Raw genomic sequence first — 23,293 nt, forward strand, 5'->3', positions numbered from 1 at the left:
TTTTTTTTTTTTTTTTTTTGAGATGGAGTCTCGCTCTGTTGCCCAAACTGGAGTGCAGTGGTGCAGTCTTGGCTCACTGCAACTTCCATCTCCCGAGTTCAAGCAATTCTCCTGCCTCAGCCTCCTGAGTAGCTGGGATCAATATTCTCTTATCTGAAGATTTTTTTCAGCACTTGGAAGAGTGACAAAACATAAGAAAGGAATTGGGAACCTGAAGATATTTTCACACAAACTGCCTTGCCAATCAACTGTAGTGTTTCATCGTGGTGGTCACTGACATCTAGCTAGAATCATGACCCTGATGGTTTTAACTTCCTACGTTAAATAAAGGCTCAATTATATTAGCCAAGGGGTACTCTGAGGCAAGAATGCAGACTGATGTAGTTAAAAAAGATCAATACTAGTAAAGAACCAAACAAGAATTTTCTGACTAAGCCTCAGTTAACCAGCAAGCTCATTTATCCCTGATACCCGCCTTGTTCCTTCCTCACAAGTCTTTTGGTTAATCGGGGTATTCAAGAAAGCCCCGAACTAAACTAAACCTGCTCTCTATCAGCAAAAGCTCCCAGCCAACAGTCAAAAACAGCCTGCAGCACACAACTTTTAAGCATGTATCTTTAAAAGGCATATTCCCTCTCAAAGATACCCACAGATACGCATAGATCACCAAATCCACGCTGCCCTGAGTACCTGGCAAAGAACAGCTTCTCCCCCATTAGTTCCAAAAGGCACATGCACAATCCTGTCCTTGTCCTCGTTCTCCAGGCCCGCCGGAGCTGAGCTGCTCTCCGGAGCCTTTCTGGTACTTGCAGCCACTGCTCAAGACGCTGAGCTTCACCTCGCTCTGCTCAGCCTTGGAGAAAACCAAGTTCTGAACCGTCTTCTGCAGCACACCCTTGCTTGTCACCTGAAAGCCACCAAAGGTGAAGGACGAAGACAGGCCCAGCACCTTCCCTCCCTGAGACAGATAGGCCATGAACTTCTGGTATAGGACTTCGGGAATGGACTCCCTGGTAGCAATGACCAATAGCAGACAGTTGTCCGTCCACGGGTCTTTGAGGGCACTTTCCTCCAGCAGGTGGTGGAGAATGTAACTGTCAACGTCCAGACAGTTGGCCAGCACAGACTGGACCTCTTGGAAGAGGCTGAGGGCTTCCTGGGAGTTGGAGCCCACATAGATGAGGATGTTGGGTGCCTTTCCCGTGAGGTTGACTCTCCTCCCCTCTCTTTCAGAGCGTCTCATCAGCAGCACTCTCCAAACTGCTGCTATAATCATAGGGAAGGTCTGGAATGTTCTCTGCAGATGCAAACTTGACTGACTCAGTGGTGCTGTTCTCAAGTTGCAGACACTCGTGGCAACTGGACAGATAGAGGTGATAATGCTCGACGGGGCCTCCTCCCCTGTCACTGTCCCCAGCAGGCTCACTCCCAGAGGCACTGCCTCTCCTCTGTTTGGGCTCTTCACCAGGAGCCTTCTCTGGTTGGCACATCTCTGCCAACGTGCTCCATACCGTCCTGCTCAGGCTTAATCTCAAGAGAAGATTCAGGCTTCGGTTCTAGGATCTGGGCTTGCTTGTTTGAGGCCCGATCCTTCACTTCCTTCAGGGTGGAGTCCTGCCAGTGCACAGACACAATCTTTTGGGGTACCAGACCATTATCCATCTGGAGTCTATCTCCCACGAACGCCACCCCCAGCTTGCTGAAGGTGTCCACACTTGCTTCGCAATTAACCGACAAGGATCCCCAGGTCTGCAAGCTAATGGCAAACAGTCGGAGCACTTGACAATTGTTTCTGAAGAGGAGGAGGATCAAATTCTCACTTGGTACCCAAATGCTCTCTGCCACAAATGCTATGTGTTCTGCTTCAAGTATAAGAGGAGACACAAGCAATAGGGCCCACTTGTTCAAGTCTTCAGTGAACCGGCTGGCGCTGGCGCGGAAGACGCGGCCGCCGCGGCTCAGGCACACGCGGGCGCCGGGGCGCTGCGCGGCCGCGCGGCAGAAGGTCAGGGAGCAGCACGAGGCGCGCGGCCGCCGCACCGTAGCGTGCACGAGCGCAGCCGGCCGGCGACCCCGCGCGCCCACAGGTTCAGGTCAGCGTGAGGAGCAAGACCGCGCGGCCGGCGGGGCGCGCCCGTCTCAGCCGCCCGCCCCAGCGCTTCAGGCCCCGCCCCATATTTTTCTAATTTTAAAGTTTTCTTTATGCCATTTCCTAAGTTCACGTTTTTTTTTTTTGAAACAGAGTCTCGCTCTGTTGCTCAGGCTGGAGTACAGTAGCACAATCTTGGCTCACTGCAATCTCCGCCTTCCGGGTTCACGTGATTCTCCTGCCTGAGCCTCCTGAGTAGGTGGGATTATAGGCACCTGCCACCACGCCTTCCTAAATTTTTGTATTTTTAGTAGAGACGGGGTTTCACCATGTTGGCCACGCTGGTCTCGAACTCCCGAACTCATGATCCTCCTGCCTCAGCCTCCCAAAGTGCTGGGATTACAGGCGTGAGCCACTGCACCCTGCCCATGGGTTCTTTTATCTGGTTTATTTGTATTTCTCTGTTTCTGAAACATCATAGTTTCATTGCTATTTGGGTAGAATCCTTCCTCTGAATATTCCCTGAAAATTATCATGAACACTTTTTCCCTAGTTCTTTGTTGCTAAGTTTTCGGAATGCCTGTTGTGCTGTGTCCTTTGGTGGAGCATTTTATTTATTTATATTTATTTTTACTTTTCTGAGATGAAACCTTGCTCTGTTGCCCAGGCTGGAGTTCAGTGGCGCGATCTCTGCTCACCGCAGCCTCCACCTCCTGGATTCAAGCGATTCTCCTGCCTCAGCCTCCTGAGTACCTGGGATTACAGGTGGATGCCACCATGCTTGGATAATTTTTATAATTTTAGTAGAGGCAGGGCTTCACCGTGTTGGCCAGGCTGGTCTCAAACTCCTGGCATCAAGTGATCCACCTGCCTCAGTCTGCCAAAGTGCTGTGATTACAGGTGTGAGTCACCATGCCCAACCTGAAGGATCATTTTAAATGTTGGCAAAGTTCTCTGAATTTGGGAGAATGAAAACACACAGAGATTTGGGATGAAAGCAGGCATGATGGGGAAGCAGAGGAGCTGTCCCCTAGTGTGTTTCTTTTCTCTGTGGGGAATGTTGAAAACAAGAGGGACATGAGGGTGGGAACTGGAAGATTCTTCACTGCCAGGTTTGCCACAAACGGCTGCAGAAACTTGCCTCATCATCCATAAATTTCTGTTTTTTCATTTGTAAATGTAATGCTGGGAACAGATCATCTCTTAGGCTCCATTTAGAGCCCATGGGGCCTAATGGTTAAGGGCCTGGTCCCAGGATGCTGAGCAGATGCTGATACTGTGCCTTTCAGGTTACTCCAGGTGAGTCAGTGGGAAAACGTCAGTTCATTGAGAAGGCCTTAATTGTTGGAACCTTGTCAGACACCCCTTTGCAGACAGTGTCACTGGGACTGCGGCTGCGACGATAATCACAGCTGATGTGAGGAAGTCTGTTCCAGGATCCTTCTCCATGTCTGGGGACCTTCTCTGTCATTCCCCTCCAGGCCCCTGCTCTCAAAGGCTCCATGTGTGTGAGGAGGCGGCTGCAGAACAGCAGAGTCCCCTTTGGTAAGTGCCTCACCTTTCCAAGTCCCTGTGACTGAGAAAGCACAAAACAGGGTAAGTTATAACGGTGTCTTAGGTTATTGTTATTTTGTTGTTTTTGAGGGTCTTGAGTATATTAGCTAACAGGTCTTAGCCAGACGCAGTCTTTGGCATGTTATGTATAGTACTGTATCAGTTCTCAAACATCTATTACCGTAGCTATAATTATAGTCCCCTTCTTGATAAAGAAAATGAAATTCTGATTAAGAATATTGCTTAAAGTCCACAGTGGGTAAGTAACAGAGCCTGGTCATAACACTAGTGAATTAGAGTAGTTTAAATAAACACCTTATTATGGAAGTTTTCTTCTGGCATCCATGGTTTCTGATGTCGCTGGAACTGTCCTCATATAGGGAATAGAGCATTTCTCTCTGGTTTTTTCAAGTTTTCAGAAATCTGATCATGGTGTATTTGGACATGAATTCATTTGGACATGACCTCTTAGTAGTTATCTTATCTCCTTGAATTTCTATATTTTACCATGTTTGTGACATCTTTAACCTTTATTTGTTCAAAAATGTTTTCAGTTCTGTACTTTTTTTTTTTTTTTTTTTTGAGATGGAGTCTGGCTTTGTCCCCAGGCTGAGTGCAGTGGCACAATCTCGGCTCACTGCAACCTCTCTTCCTCCTGGGTTCAAGTGATTTTCCTGCTTCAGCCTCCAGAGTAGCTGGTATTACAGGCACCCGCCACCATGCCCAGCTAATTTTTGTATCTTAGTAGAGACGGGGTTTTGCCATGTTGGCCAGACTGGTCTCGAACTCCTGACCTCAAGCGATCCACCCGCCTCTGCCTCCCAAAATGCTGGGGTTACAGGCGTGAACCACCATGCCAGCGGTACTCTTTTCTGTTCTCCATCTGGAAGCCAATCATTTGAGAGTTAGACCTTTTGCTGTTTTCCCACAGGTCTCTGAGGCTATATTCACTTTCCTCCATTGCGTTTTGCCTCATCTAGTCTGACAGAACACTTTCTATTAAACTTGCCTTCAAGAACCCTGATATTTCTTCTGTCATCTCCATTCTCTTGAGTCTGTTCAGTGCAATTTCTTTCTTTCTTTTTTTTTTTTCACTTCTAAAATTGTCATTTAGTTCTTCCTGGTATCTTTCTCTTGGTGTGAGTGTCACCGTCAGTCTCAACATCTGGGCCTAACTTTGAGTGGAGGTCCCTCCTGCTTTTGCAAGGTGGTTTAAGTTGTGTTTCCCTGATGATTGGCACCACTGGGCACCTGTCCATCACTTCTATTCATGTGTGAGGGTCTGTTTAAGTCATTTTCCCATTTATTTGGGTTGCCTGTCTTTTTTTTTGTTTTGTTTTGTTTTGTTTTGTTTTTTGCGGCGGAGTATCGCTCTTGTTACCCAGGCTGGAGTGCAATGGCGCGATCTCGGCTCACCGCAACCTCCGCCTCCTGGGTTCAGGCAATTCTCCTGCCTCAGCCTCCTGAGTAGCCTGGACTACAGGCACGCGCCACCATGCCCAGCTAATTTTTTGTATTTTTAGTAGAGACGGGGTTTCACCGTGTTGACCAGGATGGTCTCGATCTCTTGACCTCGTGATCCACCCGCCTCGGCCTCCCAAAGTGCTGGGATTACAGACGTGAGCCACCGCGCCCGGCCGTCTTTTTTAAACTTAAAAATATTCGTTAATTCAGTCAAAACAACAATAAATCAAGTTTACACAAATTACCTTTTTAATGAAAAAAACCCTACATTTTCCAAAACAGAAAATGGCTTGACGAGTTGTGTTGTTTTACATTCTTACACACCTCCTCCTAAATGTCTGTTTCAATGGAAAATAGTTGACTTCTCATATCTACTTCTGTATTCACTATTATTATTTGAAACAGAGTGTCACTCTGTCGCCCAGGCTGGAGTGCAGTGGACCTCAATTCACTGCAACCTCTGCCTCCCAGTTCAAGCAATTCTTGTGCCTCAGCCTCCTGAGTAGCTGGGATTATAGGCCTGGGTCATCATGCCTCGGTAATTTTTTGTATTCTTTGTAGAGATGGTGTTTCACCATGTTAGCCAGGATGGTCTCAAACTCCTGGTCTCAAAGTGATCCCCGCCTCAGCCTCCCAAAGTGCTGGGATTACAGACGTGGACCACTGTGCCTGACCTATTATGTTTTGACATGTGGTTTTGATTGAAGTATATGAAGAAAATCTTACTTCACACAGACCTTTAGTAGGAAAGTGGAGTTTAATAGACTTTTCTGAGGATTTTCCTCTTGAATACCAGACCAAACTCAACAAGTGATAGTTTTTGAAGGTTAGTTGCAAGGTGGAATCTGAGATCTTATCAGTGAACTTCTTGTATACTTTTACATTAATATCCATTGATTATCTTGCACTTTTGCTCTATTTTCCTTGACAGTTTTGAAAATACTTTATTACTAAACTATGCAGAATTTTCAAATATTGACATTTTATACACTATCAATAAATCACATTCATTCATTTCACCACAGATCTCCTTAGAAACATTAAATAATCAGAACTTGTGAAGGTCACCTTCTGAATACTGAATGACTCCAGAGTTTTCCAAAATTCTAATTTTTGCTTGAAAACATGAATTCTGTTACTGGTAATAGTGATGGACTTGCATCCTTTGTTTTCAAGACAGCTTCTGCGAATAGTCTGAAAAATCAGTTTGTCCACCAGTCATTCTTTCAACACAAATACTAACCCATGCAACTGGTCCTGTCCAGGCACCCGAGTGCTTTCCCTTAAGACACCAGCATCATGCTACAACACGGAGCAGTGATGCTTCATGGTCTCCATGCATTTCATCTCTCGTAATACTAGAGAGGCATTTTTTATAGGGTCAGGATTAAGAAGATTAATAGAAGTAACTATTTTTAGTGCCTTGTCCAAGACATTTTTAAAGGAAGTTGCCTTTTTATCTTTTAACCCCCAGCATGTGGCAGAGAAGAATGCTACCACAACTCATTTGGTACTGATGTCCCTGCCTTGATCTGTGCCCTGTTGTCAGCTGTTTTCTCTGTCATGGCTTTTGCATCCACACTACAAATGTAAACAGAGTTGTTCCAGAAGAACCATGAGATGGAATAAAGTTATTCAACTCTGAATATTTATCACCACTTACATTTGTTGCTAAGCAATCACATAAAAAAAAAAAATCCTTTGAAGAGTAGCGGGTGCTAATACAAGTCCAGCCAGGTCTGTAGATTTGCTCATCTGTTAGGTGAAAGTCAAATTCTATGAACAAGACACCAGCTCAGCCCATATGTTTGCAACGGAATTTTAACTTGATGAGTCAGAGTAACTTCGGAAATTGCACTGCCCTGATTTTTACCGATGTTTCACCCAATGGGCTTCAGTAGTGTCAGCTGATCAAGAGAAATTTTCCACATTAATATGTGCAGTTATTTGTATATCAATTATAACTCACTTGTTAAAAATAAATTTTAAAAATTTTTGGTTTTTTACTGTTTTTTGCTACTGTGTAAGCTTCTCCAGCTAAAGCACTGTGATAACTTACCCTGTAAGAGACTTCAGTAGCTTTCACTTCAAGTTAGAAAAACTGGAACAATTTTTCACTTTTAAAGAACTCATAGAACATACTTTTAAAATTTCCATTTTTGTCTTTAAACTCTGAATGATTAGTCTCGAATGTTTCCTTACTTTTTTAAGTAATAATTTTTTTATTCTTGATACAAGTTATTTAACAAATATCAGTATTGCAGCTACCGTGTATTCTTTATTTGTTACTTGCATTTTTATTTTCTTCTTTTAAAATTTATTTTATTTTTTTAGAGATGAGGTTTTTCTTCGTTGTCAGGCTGGTCTTGAACTCCTTGGCTCAAGTAATCCTCCCACTTGGGCCTCCCGAAGAACTGAGAGTACAGATGTGAGCCACCACACCTGGCCCATTTGTATTTTTTTCATGATGCTTTTGCCTTTGGATGAACAGAAGATTTTTTAATTCTTGTAAAGTCCTATTTATAATTTTTGAGTGCTTAGTGCTCTTTTAATGTTATAAAGCTATTTGCCTTCCACCTTTTAGAAGTGCTTAAATTATGTTTAGCCTAAAGCTGCCTCTTTTTGTATTTTAAATTTGAATCAAAAGATCTCTCCATACATAGTGAAGTGGATGTGTAAACAGATTGTAACCTTCTCTTGTACCAATCAAAGGCTGCCAGCTGTTCAAACCATGTTCAAATAAGGCACCTGCCAAACTGTAACCAGTTCAATTCTGTATCTCACTTTTGTTTTCTATAGGTCACTTTCTTTATTCTGTCCATAAGTCCTCTCCTACCATGCAGCAGCAAGGGAGTTGGTTTGGGGGCTGCCCGATTCACAAATCCTTCTTTGCACAGTTGAACTCTCTTCAAATTAATTTTCCTGAAGTTTTTCTTCTAACAAAGCTTAAGAGATAGATGTTTTATGCTTGGGTCTGTAATCAATCTCTTATTTTAAGTCTGGTGTGAAGCAGTGGCTCCAGTCCATTTCTTTCTGTATGTTTATTCAGTTTCCCCAGAAACTTTATTAGTAAGAATCTTATTTTCCTCATTAAATTGCCCTACTACTTTTGACAAAAAGCAGCCACATACAGAAACATATATGCGTTAAGTCTGTGGATTCTCTCTTCTGTTCCGTTTTTCCATTTGTTGGCTTTGCATGAGCAGACAACTATCACACCGTTGGTATTACTAAAGCTATCCTAGGCTTTTTGAATCTTTATATAAATGTTAGAATCAGTGCTTTCATTTTTACAAAAATGCATATTGGGATTTTGATGAGAGACTTCATTGAATCTATAGATCTACCTTGTGCAAATTCAAATTTTAACGATATCTAGTGCCCTGATCTTTGTAAATAGAGTATCCTTCCATTGATTTGTTGCTGTTGTGGTTGTTGTTTGGAGACAGTTTCACTCATGTCCCCCAGACTAAAGTGCAATGGCATGATCTTGGCTCACTGCAACCTCCACCTCCAAGGTTCAAGTGATTCTCCTGCCTCAGCCTCCCGAGTAGCTGGGATTACAGGCACCTGCCACCACGCCCAGCTAACTTTTGTATTTTTAGTTTCACCATGTTGGTCAGACTGGCCTCAAACTCCCAACCTCAAGTGATCTTCCCGCCTCACTCTCCTAAAGTGCTGGCATTACAGGCAAGAGGCACTGTGTCCAGCCATTTTGTTGTCTTTATCTGATAAATGTTTTGTAGTTTTCAGTGTATATGTTTTGCATGTTATTTGTTAAATTTATTCCTAAGTATTTTATACTTTTGAAGCTATTTATTTCATTTTGCAAATGTGTTGCTCTTTAATAAAACACAATTGATTTTATAAGCAGAACGTTTATACTCTAAACTTGTTTAATTCATTCACTAGTTCATGCAGATTTTTGTAGATTTCTTTCTTTTTTTTTCATATACACAGTCAAGCTATCTGTAAATGAAGACAGTCTTCTTACTCACCAAATTATATTAGTATTTTATTTTATCTTTTTTTCTCATTGCACTGGCTAGGAGCGCCAATACAATGTGGAATAGCAGTATTGGGAACAGAAGTCCTCTTCTTGTTCCCAATCTTAGAAAGAACATATACAATAATTCACTTTTAATTATAATATTAGCTGCACTGGGTTTCTTTGAAGATTTTAAAAATCATATTAGGGAAATTCGTTTGTTTGAAAGTTTATTTTTATCATTAATGGATATCGAATTTTATGAAATTTTGTTGTACCACAGTTCAGATGATCATGTGCTTTTTTTCTCTTTTATTCTATAAATGTGATTAATTCTTTGAATTTTTTTTTTTTTTTTAGATGGAGTCTCGCTCTGTCACCCAGGCTGGAGTGCAGTGGCGCAGTCTCGGCTCACCGCAGCCTCCACCTCCCCAGTTTTTCTGTGATTTTCCTTCCTCAGCCTCCCAAGTAGCTGGTATTACAGGCGCCTGCCACCATGCCCGGCTAATTTTTGTATTTTTAGTAGAGACGGGGTTTCGCCATTTTGGTCAGGCTGGTCTCGAACTCCTGACCTCGTGATCTACCCACTTTGGCCTCCTAAAGTGCTGGGTTTACAGGCGTGAGCCACCGTGCCCAGCCAGGTGTTTTTTTTGTTTTGTTTTTTGTTTTTGAATACTAAAGCAACATTGCATTCCTGGGATAAATCTCCCGTGGTCATGATGTACTTTTATATATCGTTTACCTTTTGGATATGCTTATGTCTTTGATAGTGATGATGGTTTCTGGATGTATACTTTCCTAAACTCATCAGGATGTATACGTTAAATATATACTGCTTTTTGTATATCAATCATGCCTCAATAAAGTGGCTTAAATATTTTTAATTTAAAAAACCCATATGAAATATCTTATGTGAGCACAATAGTATTATAATAAATTAGAAAGTATTACATCATACCTTTTATATATCTCTATATTTATTTTCTCTATATTTATACCTTTTGTATATCTCTATATTGAGAGATTATACCTTTTATATATTTATTTTAAACCTTTTATATATCTCTATATTTATTTTCATATATTTTTTAAAATATACCTTTTATTATCTCTACATTTATTTTCATATACTTTATTATATATGATTATATATTTTATATATCTTTATTTCCATGTAGTTTATTAAAATTTTTTACATCTCTTATACTTGAAGAATATTGGTCTCTATATTTACTTTGTGTTATTCTCATAATGTATTGGTACCAAAGTTACATTGGTCACTTAAGTTAGAAAGTATTCACTCTTTATTTCTAAAAATACTTTTACAAAATTGGTATTTCTTTCTTAAATGCTTTGAGAATTCGCTAGTGAATTCACTATGGTCTTGAAGTTTTCTTCTTGGAAAGGTTTTTAATTATGAACTCTCTTCTTTAACATATATAGAGCTAATTAGCTTTCTCTTCTATGTCAGTTTTGGTGAACTGTGGCTTTCAAGAAATTTATTTTATCAGTTACTTAATTTATTGGCATAAAGTTACCATAATATTATCTGTTATAATTTTTAATGTCTGTAGGAATTGTACTTGTGTCCCTATTTTATTTCTGGTATTGATAATTTGTGCTTTCTATGGATTTATTCATTTTAATGTCTTTTTAATTGTTCACATTTTGGCTTTAATATTCTCTATTGAGTTTTCCTATTTTATTGACTCTTTGTTTTCTTTACTATTGCATTGCTTCTATTTATTTTCAGTTTGTTTCTTCTTTTGCTAGCATCTTAAGTGCATCATTAAGTTTAACAATATATTCTTTAAGCATTTTTCATTCAGTACTTCCTTTGATAGTTCTCAAAATTTTGACAGTTGTTTTCATAATTGTTTAGTTCAGTAAGTTTTCTGATGCCCATTGTAATTCCCTCTAGTAACCATAGATTATTTAGAAGTGTGTAGTTTAATTATAATGTTCGGTGATTTTTCTCAGTATCTGATTTCTAACTTATCAATCTATCTATCTATTTATTTATTTTTGAAAATCTATCTATCTATCTATTTATTTTTGAAACAGAGCTTGTTCTGTTGCTCAGGCTGGAGCGCAGTGGCACAGTCTGAGCTCACTACAACCTTCACCTCCTGGGTTCAAGCAGTTCTCCTGCCTCTGAAGCAGGAGCAGCCATGAGAAACAGACATCTCAAACACCAAACTGGGAAGGAAGGGGTGATTTATTTGACAGGGGGCAAGACGACATAGTTGCCTAACAGCCAAGCTCAAGCTCACAGAGAAAGTCCCTGCCCTTTTAAAGGCTTACAACTCTAGAAATTACATGTGAAAGGGTCTTGGGCTTACAACTCTAGAATTTACACGTGAAAGGGTCTTGGGCCATGGTGTAGTGACTTAGGTGGGGGTTTGATCTTGTTTAAGAAAAAACAATGCCTTCTGGAAAGTTTCCTCCACACCATGCCTGAGGTCTATAGGAGGACAATTGAGGTGATGCCTGGTCTGCCAGCCTTTACTTCTATTGAAACGCAGTGTGGATGTCAAGGTGGGGATGGTCTTAGATGCTTAAGCGTTATTAAAGATCTCCTCCCTCACCTCAACCTCCTGAGTAGCTGGGATAACAGGCACCTGCCACCACATCCAGCTACATTTCCTATTTTTAGTAGAGATGAAGTTTTGCCATGATAGCCAGGCTGGTCTCAAACTCCTCACAAGTGATCACCGTCTTTGGCCTCCCAGAATACTGGGATTACAGGTTCACACCTGACTGCACCTGACCCTGATTTCTAATTTATTATAATACTATTGTGCTCACATAAGCTATTTCATATGGGTTTTTGTAATTTAAAAAAATTTAAGCCATTTTATTGAGGCATGATTGACACATAAAAAGCAGTACATATTGAATGTATACAACCTGATGAGTTTTGGTAAATATACATGCAGAAAGCATCGTCACCACCAAAGGCAGAAACATATCGATTATCTCCCAAAGTTCCCTCCCATTCCCTTTATTATTATTTCTTTTTGTGGGTTTTAATATTTTTAAGTATATTGAAACATATTTTTGTTTTCCAAACCGCTGCCATTTTGTGGTATATTCTGTAAATGTCAATTGAGTCAATTTGACTTGTTCAGATCTTTTAGCGTCCTACAGATTTTAAAAAATATTTTATTAATTACTGAGATAATGGCATTGAAACATCAGACTATGATATGTGTTGATATAGTTTTTCATTTAGTTCTGACAGATACTGCTCACTGTATTTTGAAGCTGTTACAGGTAAATGCACATTTAGAGCTGCTGTGACTTTCTGATGAATGGATAGGATTTTTTCTTTTTTTGTTGTTTTGTTTTGTTTTCACAACATGGCTGTTTATTCACCTGGGTGCAGGTGGGCTGAGGCCAAAAAGGACGTCAGCAAAGGGCGATGGGATAGGAGTTGGTTTTATAAGTTTGGGGTGGGCAGTGGAAAGTTACAATTTAGGGCGGTTTTTTGCAAGCTGGGAGGGGAACATAGGGTGTGGAGTCATGGGGTTAACCAAGGTTGGTTACAAAGTCCAATGACCTTATCAATTAGGACAGGACTAAGGGACAATAGAGAAACTCTCAAAGCTAAGTAGGTTCTGCAGGGGTTGATCATATCTTCGGCCTTCCAGTTACTTTAAGTTTTCCAGGAACTCATCCGGAGTGTCCGTGTGGGCCACAGAGGTTAACATGGTGTCCGTGGCACCGTCAGTGAGCCTGAAAGACCTTACATACCTGCCTTTTTATATTAGTACTATAAAGGAAAAAGAAATGAAGAACGGAGGGCAGTAGAATATCAGGAAGGGCGGCAAAGAGGGGTGATGGGGTGATGTTTCTCAGGGCTTCTTCCAGCAGGATTGGGGGCTGCACAGAAACCTAAAAATGGGAAAGAATTTAGACTGCTGGGAGATTTCAAGGCAAGGGGTGATATTGTGGGGTTGTTAGAAGGAGCATTTGTCATACTGACTGATTGGTGATTGCTTGTATACGATTTTGTAGGAATTGAGAGATTAATCAGAAAACAGAGTCCAAATAAGAGAAGGGGAAAGATAGTATCAGAGGACTAAGGATTGGAAGAAGCCATGACTCCCAGTTAGAGTGTCCAGCCAGGTTTAAATTCATCATATACTAGGCTGGACTGGTTTACATAAGAAGAATTGAAAGTGCTGTTTTCTGGCCATTTGGATTGAGGCCAGGCCGTGTTACACAGAAGTTTAGGTTTCAGATCAGGCAATAGTTGAGGTTTTAGGTTTTTTAGGAGGCAGGCTAGAGGCAAATATGTAAAATGGAGGAATAGAGGGCAGAATATTGTGCATAGTGGGCAAGGAGATAAGTTTGTTGTTTTTGTCTATATATGTGCGTGTGTGTATATATATATATATATATATATATATATATTATTGCACTTTAGGCTCTGGGGTACATGTACAGAACATGCAGAATTGTTGCATAGGTACAAACATGACAATGTGGTTTACTGCCTCCATCCCCATCACCTATATCTGGCATTTCTCCCCATGTTATCCCTCCCCAACTCCCCACCCCCTGCTGTCCCCCCTAGTCCCCCTCAACAGACCCTAGTGTGTGATGCTCCCCTCCCTGTGTCCATGTGTTCTCATTGTTCAACACCTGCTGTGAGTGAAAACGTGGTGTTTGGTTTTCTGTTCTTGTGTCAGTTTGCTGAGAATGATGGTTTCCAGGTTCATCCATGTCCCTACAAAGGACACAAACTCATCGGTTTTTATGGCTGCATAGTATTCCATGGTGTATATGTGCCACATTTTCTTTGTCCAGTCTATCATCTATAGGCATTTGGGTTGGTTCCAGGCCTTTGCTATTGCAAACAGTGCTGCAATGAACAGTGTACATGTGTCCTTATAATAGAACGATTTATAATCCTTTGGATATATACCCAGTAATGGGATTGCTGGGTTAAATGGAATTTTTATTTCTAGGTCCTTGAGGAATTGCCACACTGTCTTCCACAAGGCTGAACGCTTTTACACTCCTAACAACAGTGTAAAAGTGTTCCTATTTCTCCACATCCTCTCCAGCATCTGTTGTCTCCAGATTTTTTAATGATTGCCATTCTGACTGGCATGAGATGATATCTCAATGTGGTTTTGATTTGCATTTCTCTAATGACCAGTGATGATGAGCATTTTTTCATGCGTTTCTTGCCCTCATAAATGTCTTCTTTTGAAAAGTGTCTGCTCATATCCTTTGCCCACTTTTGAATGGGTTTGTTTGTTTGTTTTTCTTGTAAATCTGTTTTAGTTATTTGTAGATTCTGGATGTTAGCCCTTTGTCAGATGGGTAGATTGCAAAAATTTTTTTCCCATTCTGTTGGCTGCCAGTTCACTCTAATGATTGTTTCTTTTGCTGTGCAGAAGCTATGGAGTTTAATTAGATCCCGTTTGTCTGTTTTGGCTTTTGTTGCCAATGCTTTTGGTGTTTTAGTCATGAAGTCCTTGCCTATGCCTATGTCCTGAATGGTTTTTCCTAGGTTTTCTTCTAGGGTTTTTATGGTGTTAGGTCTTATGATTAGGTCTTTAATCCATCTGGAGTTAATTTCAGTGTAAGATGTCAGGAAGGGGTCCAGTTTCTGCTTTCTGCGCATGGCTAGCCAGTTATCCCAACACTATTTATTGAACAGGGAATCCTTTCCCCATTGCTTGTTTTTGTAAGGCTTGTCAAAGATCAGATGGTTGTAGATGTGTAGTGTTGCCTCTGAGGCCTCTTCTGTTCCATTGGTCTATATCTCTGTTTTGGTACCAGTACCATGCTGTTTTGACTGCTGTAGCCTTGTAGCATAGTGTGAAGTCAGGCAGTGTGATGCTTCCAGCTTTGTTCTTTTTGCTTAGAATTGACTTTGCTATGCGGGCTCTCTTTTGGTTCCATTTGAGGTTTAAGGTGATTTTTTCCAATTCTGTGAAGAAGGTCCTTGGTAGTTGGATGGGGATAGCATTCAATCTGTAAATTACTTTGGGTGGTATGACCATTTTCACGATATCGATTCTTCCCAACGATGAGCATGAAATGTTTCTCTATCTGTTTGTGTCCTGTCTTATTTCCTTGAGCAGTGCTCTGTAGTTCTCCTTGAAGAGATCCTTTACATCCTTTGTTAGTTGTATTCCTAGGTATTTTATTCTTTTTGTAGCAATTGTGAATGCGAGGTTGCTCTTGATTTGGCTCTCTGTTAGTCTGTTATTGGTGTATAGGAATGCTTGTGATTTCTGCACATTGATTTTGTCTCCTGAGACTTTGCTGAAGTTGCTTATCAGTTTCAGGAGATTTTTGGACTGAGACGATGGGGTCTTCTAAATATACAATCATGTTGTCTGCAAATAGAGACAGTTTGACTTCCTCAATTGACCAGACACCAAAGGAAGAGTATTGTCTTCCTGAGTCCGTGACGGATGTTGGAGTTTTTGAGCTAGAGGGAGAGATTGTCTCCTCTGGCTCCCTACAGATAGTGTCTCTTCATCTCTACTAGAAGGAGAAAGATTTAAAGGAAAAGAGAAAGAAAGAGAGAGAGACTTGTCTCCTTGGGATTTGAAGGAAAATAGAGAGGAGGGGGAGAGACTTGGGATTGACAGTTTTATCATTAGGAAGTAAACTCGCTTTCTTTGGCATTTCCAGTTTCTTCCAGTGTATTTTATTTGAAATGAATATAATCATACAAGATTTTTTATGTTTCGTGTTGTGCATATCTGTGTCTATTTGAATTTTATATGTTCTAGTATATTTGTAGGTATTGCTTTATTTTTATAATGTCTGTGTTTTATTTATTTAGTTTTTTTACATTTAGTATAATTACTAATATAGTTTAGTTTAAATCTATCACTTTACTATTCGCTTTCTCTTTGCCCCATCTGATCATGTCCGATGAATTGATTTCTACTCATGTCTTTTGCTTTGTTTTTATTTTTTGGTAAGATTTTCTTCAGTTTTTAAAAACTTATACACACATGCGTGTGTGCGCACACACACACACACACACACACACAGAGGATGTTAACAAATTATCTTTGAAGAGATTGCTAATATTTTTCAGATTTATCATATGCATTTTGACCTAGGTTATTTTCACCATGCAAAAGTTCTTTATTATAGTCAATTTTTAACAACCCTTTTCTTATTTTATATGAATTTCTTATCTTAGAAACATTACCCTGGACACTAGTTAAAGAGTAATTCTCACATATCTTCTTCTAACCATCTCTTGCATAATTCCAGATAACTACATAAAGAGCTTTCTGATATTTAAGCACATGAAATTATTGGCCAGGTGCTGTGGCTCACACCTGTAATCCTGGTACTTTGGGAGACCGAGGCAGGTGAATCACCTGAGGTCAGGAGTTCAAAAGCAGCCTGGCCATCATGGTAAAACCCTGTCTATTCTAAAAATAGAAAAATTAGATGGATGCAATGGCACATGCCTGTAGTCCCAGCTACTTGGGAGGCTGAGGCAGGAGAATTGCTTAAACCCAGGAGGCAGAGATTGCAGTGAGCCGAGATTATGCCGACCCACTCCAGCCTAAGTGACAGAGCAAGACTTTGTCTCAAAAAAATAAATAAAAATAAATGAATAAATACACAAAATTATGTTGTATCATGTATTGATACACTCTGTGTACTCATCCATAATTAATGGGTTGCTCTAGTGTTTTGCTACTATAGAAAATGAATGAATTCATTATAGGGAAAAGTTTATTACAGTGGATAACTTTTTAAATAAAAATTTTACACATATGCAAGTATACTCAGAGAATAAATTTCTAAATATGAAACAGTTGGCTGAAATGGTAAGAGAAAATATACCTTTTGTAGGAAATGTTATGAAATTATCTTTTACCTGACAACTCTACCAACAGAAACGAATAACTCCCTTTTTGTTAAGAAAACAGAGTCATCTTATGTTGGCCATACATTTTTTAATTAAAAGTTTAATCTTAGTCATTCTAATTGTCAAAGAAATGGAATTCAATTTTTGATTTGCATTTATCTCATTATACATATGTATGAAAATATGGTCATCTAAGAGTCATCTGTATTTTCTTTTTCTGTGAACTGTAACCTCATATTCTTTGCAGATTTTTTTTCTACTGGGTTTTTGTTTTATATCTTGATCATTTTTAAGACTCAACGATATTTAAATTCACCCTTGGCATCTGGTAAGAGTTGCAGATTTTCCATTTTTCATTTACCATTTATCAATTGAATTTGTTCACTGTGTTTCCTCTATTTAGGAATGAAGTTCACTAATGAATATTCTAGTACCAAAACATTTCAGCTAACAGAGAAACAGTATAATTAGAAAATTACTACTTTGTAACTCCAATGAGGACTATGTCTAGGCAACAAACATGAGTGGATACTAAGCATTTAATAGGTTGATGAGGAACGTGTATAAGGGATGACTCAGGCTGGTAACACTTGGACCCAATAATCAATTTTAATATCATTAAACAGACGTTGTGCTTTCTGTTTTGATGCAAGGTGAAGTACACAGTACTATATTTGAAATATTTTTAATAAAACAAAAATGAAATATATCTAACCTGTAGATACAGTTTAAAGTTCATACAAAATATAGAGGATAGGGTAACAAGTAAAGTGAAACCATGAGGAAACCCTCTGTCAAATCCAGATTATGAAAAATTCAGTAGGCCAGGCACAATGGTTCATCCCTGTAATTCCAATACTTTGGGAAGCCATGGCATGAGGATTGCATGAGGATTGCATGAGCTGGGAGTTCAAGACCAGCTTGGGCAACGTAGTGAGACCCTCACTTTAAAAACTAGCCAGCTGTGGTTGCTGACACCTGTAGCCCCAGTTACTTAGGAGGCTGAGGCAGGAGGATCACTTGAGGTTACAGTGAGCTATGATTGCACCACTGCACTCCAGTCTGGGTGACACAGCAAGACCCTGTTCTAAAAAATGGCAAATAAAAAAAGAGAAAAAAAAGGAAAATTCTACAGTAATAGTGGCATGATATCTTCAACTTGTAAATATAATAACAACAAGGGGGGGGGGCCCAGCCCTCTCAGGGGAATAGGTATTAGATTTTTTGTTTCACCATCAACACCGTCAAAGGGGAGGAAAATAAGCAACTGTACCTAGGTTTTGAAAAACAGACAGTAAATGCTATAATTCCTTTTATCTATTTATTTTCTTTATTTATTTATGTTATGTTATTTTATTTTATTTTTGAGTCAGAATCTTGCCATGTGGCCCAGGCTGGAGTGCAGTAACTCCATCACAGCTCACTGTAGTCTTGACCTCCCTGGCCCAAACAATCTTCTCACCTCACCTTCCTGAGTAGCTGAGACTACAGGCACATGCCATTACATCTGGCTAATTTTTTGTAGAGACAGAATCTCACTACGTTGGCCAGGCTGAATGGCTAGATTTCTCAAGAAATGGAGTCCAAACATAGGGCAGAGATCTTGTTGGGTGACAAAACCTATCAGATGTTGGGGCTCTTGAAGTGGCTGGATTTTATGCGACAAGTCACCAGAGAGGAAAGAGTGTGGCAGAGAAGGATCCCCAGGATTGCATGCAGGTCATGTGATGTCCTGGCTGTACACTAAGCTGCACATGCAGAAGGACATGAGGCAAGACCCTGAGAACACAGAGAGGGTAAATAAGGGGCCAGAGTAAAATGGAGAGGGGTGTTCGGGGGCTAAATGGAGAACTCGAGATTGTACTCTTCCCAGATACAGTTTAAGCAGCCAGAACAGAGACCATGTACGACTTCTTTCTTTATATTTCCCATTGTTACAGTGTTTGTTCTTGTGTATAGTGTGAGACACTAATCTGACTTTTTCAAATGGCTATGCCATTGGAAAAATAAATGGCTACACCATTTACTTAAAAATTCTCTTTTTAGCCCAAGGATCTGGGATATGAACATTTTATGATTTACTAATTTTTCATATTTGGATTTTATTTTCCATATTATTTGAATTTTATTTCTATAATATTTGGATTTTAGTTCTATCTCATACATCTATTTGTTTAATCATGGGCCATTATTAATGTTTTAGTTACCAATCTTTGCGGTTAGTTTAATGCCAAGACCAGCTCAGCAGTGAAGACCCCAACCCAGGCGATGCTGAAGGAATTAAGAAATAAGCACAGAGATAGAAAGTGAAAGGTGGGTTCAGAGCAGGGATCAGGGGTCTCCCAGCATTTTCAGCTGAGCCTAGAGCAGACTCTGATCTACATATTTCTTCTTTACCTTCCAGCGACAAGTTTTACAAGTGGATGCTCTGTGTTCTCTCATTGGTTAAGGATAAACTAACCAGGCAGCTAGTGTATGTTGACTATCAGTTAAAGACAAACTAGGAAGCACTCTTTAGAGAGAACAAAAGAAAGAGTCACATATCCTGTGTTCAAAGAACTAACTCGTCGGCTGTGAGACATATTCGTATTGGTTACTGTTTTATAGTCCCTTTAGCTGTTTTCTGCTTTGGGGGCAGTTTTCCGCTTTGGGGGTCAACTAGGTTTCCCTTGTCACCGCTCTCAGCAAGTAACATGATTTCTCACACACGTCAGAATGTACTCTTAACAGTTTAATATGTGGTGATGCCAATCCCCCTTGTTTCTCTTGATAGTATTTTCCTACCCTTGTGTTTGTTTTTCCATATACTTCAATATCAACTTGTCTAGATCGCTAAAACCAACCAAAAATCCCATTGTTATCTCAATTGGGATTGCATTGACTTTATATGCTAAATTACGGAGAACTGACATATTGATGATATTGAGGTATTCTATCCAAATCTCTCTGCATCTGTTCAAGCCTACTTCTATGTTTTTAAAGAAATATTGTATAGGAGGTTTTTTGGTTTGTTTGTTTGTTTATTTTTGAGACAGAGTCTTGCCCTGTTACCCAAGCTGGAGTGCAGTGGCATGAAACAACTCCCTGTAGCCTCGACTTCCTAGCTCAGGCAATCCTCCTGCCTCAGCCTTCCTAGTAGCAGGGACCACAGGCATACACCACCATGCCCAGCTAATTTTTTTTTTTTTTTTTGTAGAGACGAAGGTCTCACTTTGTTGTCCAGGTTAGTCTCAAACTCCTGGGCTCAAGCAATCCTCCTGCTTTGGCCTCCCAAAGCATTGGGATTATAGGTGTGAACCACAATTCCTGACCTACAGTTTTCTCTTATGGGATTTGTACATTTCTTGCTAAGTTTATTCCTAAGTGTGTTTTATTGCTATTGTAAATGTAGTTCTCTCTGCTCTTAGAGCTTCTTATTGTAATTTGTATGTGTGAAGGCTATTTTTGTACAATTATCTTCAAATTTTTAACACGTATTTTAAATTGCTTTGTCATAGCTAACAACACTTAATCGCCATTAGCATTATAGGAAAATTTATTATCTTGCTGGACCTTTTCATTTTTGAAGCAGGTTAATTTGGAAACTTTTACAAATTGATAAGCAAAATTGTTTGTTTCCATTTTAATTGATTTAATAACTGAAAAAGTTATTTTTTAAGTTTTTTTTTTATCACTTATAAGCCTTCTATTATCTTTAATTTCTCTTAAATAACTTTAATTTCTCTTTTCCACTTTTCTCTTTCAGCCTTCTGGTATTTTTAAGGCAATTTAAGAATGTGAATCAGGTACTGATGGTTTTGATATCATTATGATCAGCATGTTTGGCTTCCGTCTGAGTATACACTGAACGTTTTCATACAATCTGATGAGTGTATTTGTGAGTATTTATTTAGTTCATAATCCATGTTCCTGCCACACTCCACTGTAATTTGTTGTAGACTGACTAACTTAATGAGAAATCTTATCAAATATAAATGGCACTGCAGATCAAAACCCACTTGATTTTTCTGATTTTTTCTGGGTTCTAGAGAGAAACAAATTATTACTGCCAAAATAAATGTATGTCATAAATGAGGGCTTATTGGCTATGGAAATACTCATTATTTCCTATTGGCCTACATCATATCCCAGAATTACCTGTGAACATTCAAAGGAATGATTGGTCACTATGGAATTTTCCAACATGATATTTAATATACTTATATTCCTTTTGTATTCCCTTTTAAAGGAACTACATAAGCAATGAAATCCTTTCTCCCTGGGGCATGTATCCTCTTTCATTCTGCTTTTAATTTACATTTTAATTTGATGTCTTTCAGTCTTTCTGGCTGATATATAATATTCGTATTATTCTAGAGCCCTTATAACACCGTGCTTTCCAGCAATACAATTACGGGAATTTCTTTCCTCTGCCATACTGGCATTGGGATTTGGAGAAACTTACTGCTCCTCCTGATGCATATTTACATCTTTTTGTAAATTTTACATCTTCTTCCAGTAAAAGAAGCCCATGGGCTTACTTTGCCTTGACTTGTCTGTCGCTAATATGCTGATACTTCTCCATGAAGTTTTTCCATTGTCAATATAATCTTTCAGTATTAAAAATCTTTTGAATTACATTGGATGTAAGGTATTTGAATTTTTATATAGAGTATCTCAGGGACTCTTTCTTTGTACAGCATATCCCCTAAGCATGGTGCAGGCCCTCAGGGGGGGCCCCAGCAAATCCAGGTGGACTTGGGTGAAAGACGAAATGCTCAAGACACCACTGTGTTTCTTCTTACATTCTGAGTCATTAACAGCCTCATCTACATCAGGCTTCTGACATTTGCTGACACTATCAAATACGGCAGTGTCACCAAGCATCTCTCAGTGAAAATGTGTTTAGCTACACCACACATGGGTAACGCAATTGCTATCTTCCATGTGAGTGTTATCGCCCTCCAGGACTTCATTTTTCTGGTTCTCAGGAGTTGGGCCAGTGGCTACATTGTGATTTTTCTTCACAGACACCAGAAAAATAGTCAACATCTTTACAACCACTGCTGTTCCACCAGAGCCTCCTATGAGACTGGAGCGGTCAGAACTGTGCTGCTTCTTAGGATTTGCTTCGCTGTCTTTAATTTGAGCAATCCGTGCCACAGCATTTACCGAAGTATGGTGAAGAAAAAGGATCAGTTGTGGACCATCTCAGTCTTGATTTCCTCATGTGACTCCATTTTTTTTGTCCACTTTTGTTCATTGGTACAGAAAGTTGTATCCTGAATTCAAATCTATGAAGTGGAGACATACGTCTTATCCCAGAGATATGTCAAAGGAAACTTTCACCAATGTAATCTTCTTCCAAAACAATATTCTATGACGAGTTGGTATTCTGAAGAAATGACGGGATTTAGGTCTGAAAAGTGAGATATTTCTCAGTTCACTGCATGAAATATAATCTAATAAACTTTACCTTCAGTAAAGACAATATTGCATAGCTTATTATTTAATGTTGTATACATAGATATAATCATTTAATAGGTAGACAATTTTTAATGTCAGATGTCATGAGGGACTTACAACTAGTCATTCAATATCTGTATTTTTCTCATTTTAGTTAGATACCTTTGAGGGACTAAAATAACCCAAATTGACTAAGAGACTGTATTCACAGTTCATATGAATGATAAAAATCTCTTCTAAGCTTATGAAAAGTCAAAAATCCATATGAAAAACTGCAAATTATGTGACTAGCACCCAAATATGTAGGTATATAAAGCAAATATTGACAGATCCAAAGGGAGAAATTGACTGCAATGCCATAATAGCAGGAGACCCCCGTTGTCGACTTGTAATAGTAGAATATCCAGACAGAAGAGCAACAGAGAAACAGCTGACTTGATCAATGCTATATTACAAATGGACCCAACAGACATATACAGAAGTTTCCACCTAACAGCAGAATATACATTTTTCCCAAGTGCCCATGGAACTTTCCCAGGATCATATTAGGACACAAATCAAATCACAACTAATTTTAAAAAGTTTAAAATCATACCGAGTATCTTTTCCTACCACAATGGAAGAAAATTAGAAAACAATATTGGCAAGGAAACAAGAAAATTCACAAATAAGTGGAAACTAAATAATACACTGTTGAGCTACCAGTGAGTCAAAGAGGAAATGAAAAGGGAACTTAAAAAAATATCTCAAGACAAATGAATATGTTTAAATGAATGATGGTGAATCTCAGCTGCTTGCCTAGCACTGGAACTAAACTTAATAAGTAGCCTACGAAGCAGACTTCACTGCCTGCCCGCTTAACTAAGTGACTGAGTGACTAACT

At 39.4% G+C, this 23,293-nt stretch overlaps 1 pseudogene; it reads right to left on the minus strand.

The window, feature by feature from the left end:
* Positions 1-663: 663 nt before the first annotated feature.
* LOC116541850 lies at positions 664-2,094 on the minus strand (annotated as a pseudogene).
* Positions 2,095-23,293: the final 21,199 nt, after the last annotated feature.

Source organism: Sapajus apella, unplaced genomic scaffold (assembly GCF_009761245.1).
Source record: "Sapajus apella isolate SASKATOON/1434 unplaced genomic scaffold, GSC_monkey_1.0 scaffold157, whole genome shotgun sequence".
NCBI lineage: Eukaryota > Metazoa > Chordata > Mammalia > Primates > Cebidae > Sapajus > Sapajus apella.